The sequence below is a fragment of the Oxyura jamaicensis genome, chromosome 1, assembly GCF_011077185.1.
Source record: "Oxyura jamaicensis isolate SHBP4307 breed ruddy duck chromosome 1, BPBGC_Ojam_1.0, whole genome shotgun sequence".
Lineage (NCBI taxonomy): Eukaryota > Metazoa > Chordata > Aves > Anseriformes > Anatidae > Oxyura > Oxyura jamaicensis.
The window spans coordinates 14,727,148-14,733,352 of record NC_048893.1 but is presented as its reverse complement, the minus strand read 5'-3'; positions in this window follow the sequence as shown (position 1 = coordinate 14,733,352).

The following is a 6,205-nucleotide window of genomic DNA, read 5'->3' as shown; positions in this document are numbered from 1 at the left end:
GCTGGGCACCTGCCCCAGGCCTCTCCTCGGGGCCAGGACAGCAGCAACAGTGGGGTCCAAAGCCAGAAAAAAAACCCTAAATCCTGCCAGGCTTGGGCAAGACCTTACACAAACGTCTGATGAAGCTAATTACACGCACTACCTGTTATATTACTGTAAGCATTTCAAGCTAAGCACTTGCATAAAGCCATGTGAACATTACCATTTTTTAAGCCCTCTGCCTTGATGCTTAGAGCAGGGCTGACCCTTCTCCACCCCATCCCGACCAGACCTCTCTGGGAAGAAGGGCTCTTGGTCTTCCTTCAGAGCTCCAGCCGCTCATGGTGCTACTGGCCAGGTAAAGGAAGATGTTCCCTCCCCACACGGCCCGACAGGCACGGACTGCTGCAGCCGCAACTCTTTCTGCATTAGTCTAACACCAGCTGCCACACCCGACAGCGTATCTCAAAGGAAGCTGTTGAATTGCATTGCACAAGTTTCAGTGAGTTTGATAGCACTTCGAAGAGGTTTGACTTTAGAAGGAGGATTTCTGAGCCTAAAAGGAAAGCCCTTCTGCAGAGCCCCTGCTCCTGGCTAAAGCTCTGCAGAGCAACAGCATCCTCAGCTGGGTGGAGGCAGATGGGCCCAACTACCACAGCTGTTCACACTTGTTCTTAATAACTAACTGCTAGCCAGATAATTAAGCTTGGGTAATCAGTAATTCTCAAATATTTTCCATGCATCAAAATTCACCTCTTTTGTTCCCCCTCTCCTCCATAATTGTATGTGCTGAGCATTCTGCAGCCGGAAAATCTCACAACACATTCACACTTTCTTTGTTTTCCTTGCAAATAAAAATAAATGTTAAAAAAAAAAAAAATCAATTCCCAGGTATTACAGCTAAATCCAGGAGGGGACGCAAACACCTGAGCTCCGCAGGGGGCTCAGAAGTGCAACTCTCTGGTCCAGCATCACAACTGCGCAGACCACCGAGTCCTGCTGGAAAAGCAGGAAGTCCCCATAGCTGAAGCTGGAGAAGAAAAAAAAATCACACAACAACAACAACAAAAAGCCCACACAACATCCAATTTCTGCATTACCACTAACATTGGCACCAGAGACAGAAGCACAGGGGATCCGACAGCCCTGCTCCTGTAGGGTCCCAGGGAGCAGGGACGCCCAAGGTGGGTGGTTTTGCAAGCCGTGTCACTCCTCGGTGGCACTGGCATGGAGAGAAGCCCTTGGAAAAGGCAGATGCAGACAGGGTATCAGGGTATGGGGGGAGACACCTGCTTACAGGATGCTAGTGGCCTTGGTCCTGGAGATGAGCAGGGATGGTCCTTCCTGGAGGAGCTCAGAAAGCCTCTGGCTTCCACAAATAAAAGCCTGAAGATAAAGGCATGGACAAGGAATCTGCACAGTCTTGCCCAACTGGCCTTGTCCATGGTGAGGCTCCTGGCTGGTGCCTACAGCCCACAACACCTCTGGTGTTGCCACAGTGAACAACAGCTTCTTCCTGGGACAGTGGAGAAACCTCAGCACATCTGCCCCCAGGGTCTCTGTTCACCCAGAGCCTGCCAGGCACCCGTTCACAATTGCCTCTTGTCCCCAATACCAGCAGGGTCATCCTCAACACAAGCCAGACTTGCTGTCTGTTTCACACCTCAAATGGCTGGCTCTCAGACTAGGAGCATCTCTCCCTCTACATTTTGAAAAAAAAAAGTCACAAAACCAGATTTTGGTAGAATCTTTGTATGTGGAAGCCAGAAGGCTTTTGTTTGCCTTCAGACCTCCCCCACAGGAGGCAAGCTGTGATGCTGCTGCCCAACATCAGTTTCTGCTTTAATGAATTATGAACCAGCAGTTCAGTTCTGGGGTCTCTGTGAAGCAGACCGGAGCAGCCGCAGAGAACGTGCATAAGAGAGCAGCTGTGGCTTGAGCCACACAGCAGAAGAAGGGAGCACACCCCGTGCCACTGCTCCGATCGATTTGCCACCTCAAGGACACTCAGGATGTCCTCCCTTTGTGCCCAGCAATCAGCCGCTGCACCAGCACCCAAGGTGCTCCTGCACAGGGCAGCCAGGGCAGGATTTTCAGTTAAAGCACCCAGAGCAGGTAATTAGGCCTTAGCTGAAGTCCTGACACAGCAGCGTTTCCTTTCTGTCCTTAGCAGGGCACCTGATAGAGACCTTAGGAGGGCAGAAGAGAAAAACACCCACTTGGGGTCAGCCAGCATCACCCCCTGAATTCAGCACGGCTGAGTTCATCCCTGCTGGTGAGGGGCTCCAGCAGAACAAGGCCATAGGGCTGCTGCCAACCGCTGCTGCTGTCAGCGCAGCATTTCACCTCTTCCTTCCTATTTTCATGTAATTTTGGCAATTTTCCATCAGACTTCCACACCAACATCCACCGGGTAAACAAAGGACAGGACCAGGAGCGGAGCTTTCTGTCACTGCGGAATAAGCGCTTTTACAGAGGCTGACACCCTGCTACCTCTATTTACGTGGAGCGGCACCGACAATTCCAGTGCTGTGCTACTGAGAATTACAAAAACATAAGCCACGTCCCTGGGGAGCTAACACAGGAGCAGGAATTCTGCTGGAAATCCTGGAAGCGGGCTGAAAGTCCTGCCACACACCTTCAGCTCCAGCAGCACTGCAGAGCTCGGGGCAGCCTCGGCAGCAGCCAGGTCACACCAGAGGACGCCTGGAGCAAGGTGCAGGGCAAAAGGCGACACTCACTTCCAGATCCCTGCACAGAAATGAACCACCAGGAGCATCGCTATGGGAGCGGTGACTGCGACCGGCCCAGAAGATGCTCTTGCACTCCTTGCACCCTTGTCAGTTCTTGCAGAAGACTGCTGGGGAGAGGAAATAGTCACAAAGCTTGTGCACAGCAACAACTCCACAAATGCTCACGCAGCCCCAAGGTCCTGACGCCGGTATGGGACAGCAGTAGGCTACACATGGCATCATTACACAAGGCATATTTCTTACTCAGAGTGCACGGCGAAACTTTAAGCCATACCTCTCCCAGGTAGAGAGCCAACAATCTTCTCAGTGGCAGTGCATCGCTAACGGTTTCTTCTGGCCACCTCCAATTTCCCACCATTACACCAGAGAGCTTCTTAGCCAGCAACAAAAAACTTCTGCATCAGCTGCTTGGTATAAAATAATGGCAGCAGGCTCAAAAACTGAGCAAAGCAGGAAGCTGGCATCATTTCTGCCATTAGCAGAAAGGCAGCAGCAAGAGGAGCGAGGCACCTCCAGAAGTGCCCTTGTCTCCGCATCCTGAAGGGAAGAGCGGGTCTGCACACACTGTAGGGACGCACAAGACCTTGCCACCGGACTCAGAAAGCTGTGCCACTGCCCCCACAGTGAAAATGGGTAAAATTGAGCAGTGCAGAAGTTGCTCTCAGGCAGAGCTGAAAGCTTGCTCCCTCAGCAAAATTGTCTTGTAAGGGTGGAAAAGGGAAACCTCTGGTTACCAAAGCAGATGAACGTACAGGGACAGGATGGTGCTACCACCTCAAAGCACCTCGGACTCACAAAAGACTCATCTAGAAAGACAGGAAAAGGTGACACTGCCTTGCTCCTGTGTCAGGAGCAACAAGAAATGCTTGGGAAAGGACACTGGGCCACAGCAGAAGAAAAAGATGAAGCGCCTCAGAACGCTGACCTGCAGCACCAAGCCTTTGCTAGGAGGCAGCAGGCAGAGTCCCGTAGGGCTTTGAGAAGCGTTAGCAACTCAACATCAGCTGCATATGCAGGCAGGGACATTTCCTCTAAGCAAGTCCAAACACCAGACACAGCTTGCGTTAACCAAGTGCTGGTAGGAAAAGCGTCTACAAAAACTAGCTTTGCAGCCAGGCACCAGCCCAAGGAAGAGCAGATGCACGTAGCAGATGTAGCCTCGATACTCCCACCTTCTGGGATACCTTTTAAAAAGAGGTCAAGGTCTTCGCTGGTGTCCAACCAGTCCCTTCAGATCTCACATCTTCACACACACAAAAAAGCTCCAGCACTTGCTTCTATCAGCAGACACCCAGAGCAGGGAATTTTAACATCAGTATCAGAGATGGAATCCATGTGATCACACTCCTCCTGCTTTAAGTAGTGGGGGCAAAATATCATACAGAGCACCCCTAGAGCCACTTCCTCTCACACAGAACTGAACGGCTGAACGACAAGGCGCAGGCTCCCTGACCTCGCTCCTGTCCGTACGGTTAATCACAGCCGAATTTATCCCGATGTGTGTCTGCCTCTGACAGTTCCTAAGCAACAGGGCTGGCTGCGCAGAGCTCAGCTCGCCACATTGGTCCTTGAAGAGCTCAGAGGGAGGATCTCCGTGAGCCACCTCCCGAGCACAGGAGGCACCCAGGGCAGAGCCAGTGGCCACAGAGATGCTGCAGGAACCCAGGCGGGTGCTTTCCAAGATGGGAAGAGTTGAATTTCAAGTTCAGACAATTACTCAGACATTTCTAGTATGAGAATTTCAAGGGGAGTGTGGGAGTGTCATTTTGACTTTCTTTAAAAAAAAAAAAAAAAAAAAATCTCCTGCTTTGGTTAACCCAACCCCTCTTCTACTCCTGAGCATGAATTCATCTCCTCCTCGGTTCTATGCCAGCAAGAGCCCCAAAACATCTGCCAGGAAAGCCAGAAACAAAGAACGGAAGGAGCCCAAGGAAGGGAAGTTTCCTTCTCCATTCTTACACCCGCTCTACGCACATTTCAGTGCCTATCCTGCAACAGGCACTGCATGCCACAGAAGGTGGTGAGAGTGACGGAGTGACACCCGGCTCTCCAGCTGTAGCCACAACACACAGCAGGAGGCTGTCGCAGGAACCTCTGTGGGTTCCCATCACATCACCTACCCACGCATACCCCAGCACATCCTGCTCCTGCTGTACTCCCCCAACGCAGGGAACACATCTATGAGCCGAGTGATGTGCTGTTACTACACTTACATGAATTTACTCCCTATATCAGCTCACAATCAATCCTCCCTCCCCAAAGAACTCTATCAATTGTGGATTTTAATTACAGCTCCAGTTTCCACCCCACTACCTTGCTACCCCACGGCAGCAGGACAGGTACCTGCATGTTGTGTGGCCTTCCCCTGCCCCTTCAAGCACCTCACCATTCAAGCATCTGCTTCCCAGCGCCGTACCATAAAGCAAACAGGCCCCCAGGCCGAGCTCCTGCAGGTAACAGGGCACGCTACATTCTCACCTTTTGCCTTTCTCTTCTTAGAAATCTTTTGTGAAATGTATCAAGAGGCACAGAAGTGAAGTGTGACATCCTAATTCAGAGATTTTACAGTGATTTTTCAATGCTGTGCCAATCTGGCTCTCAGGTGATGAGGCCTGAAGGTACTCTCTCCTGATTAGAAAAAAAAAAAAGCTTGGTTTTGTCTTGAGCCCTAAAACCAACAGGGTTACTTGAGGAATACCTGCTCACATTCCTTCCCCACTTGCTCTTGGAAATTAAGGCACCTTTCCCCAGGAGAGAATGACAGCAGCGGTGCAAAACCCAAACCATTCCTGCTGAAAGCAGGACAGAGGTTGTGCTCAGAAACACAGCTGAGAGGAACAGGGCAGCCAGAGCAGTCTGCAAGACATGCTATGTCTTGCAAACAGGTTATGTCTTTAACCTTACAAAGGTTACATTTCTTCATGTGCTCCCTCTTCAGTATCATGTTCGAGACACAGATAAAAATACATAATTTTCATCATTGTTCCTGACCCAGAGAGTGATCATATAGATCCACTACCCCATACACATCACCACCAGGATTTTATTTCCCCTGGGAAGCCCATTCCTTTCAATGCTTTCCATACTCCCCTCACTTTTTGCCCACAACATAAACACGACAAAAAAAAATCATTTCAGTGAACTGTTTTCTCTGGAAGCCCCTTGCACATCCTGGCTAAGTTGATTAAAATGTGTGCTACAAGGCTCTGTGGCACCAGCTGTAACGACCAAGCCCTCTGCAGGGAGAAGGCAAACAGCACCCACCACCAACGTTCAGCTGATCCTGCGTTCAGTCTGCAATGCAGCGCCTCAGATCTGGAAGTCAACCCCAGATCCTCTCCCACTAGCAGCCAGCTGCCACACAAGGACAGAACAATACGAATACGCCACATGAGGATTTAAGACACACCAAGCCACTTGGCTGTTTTATGTGAGAATAGAAAATAACATTTACATTCTGATACAGAGAGTCA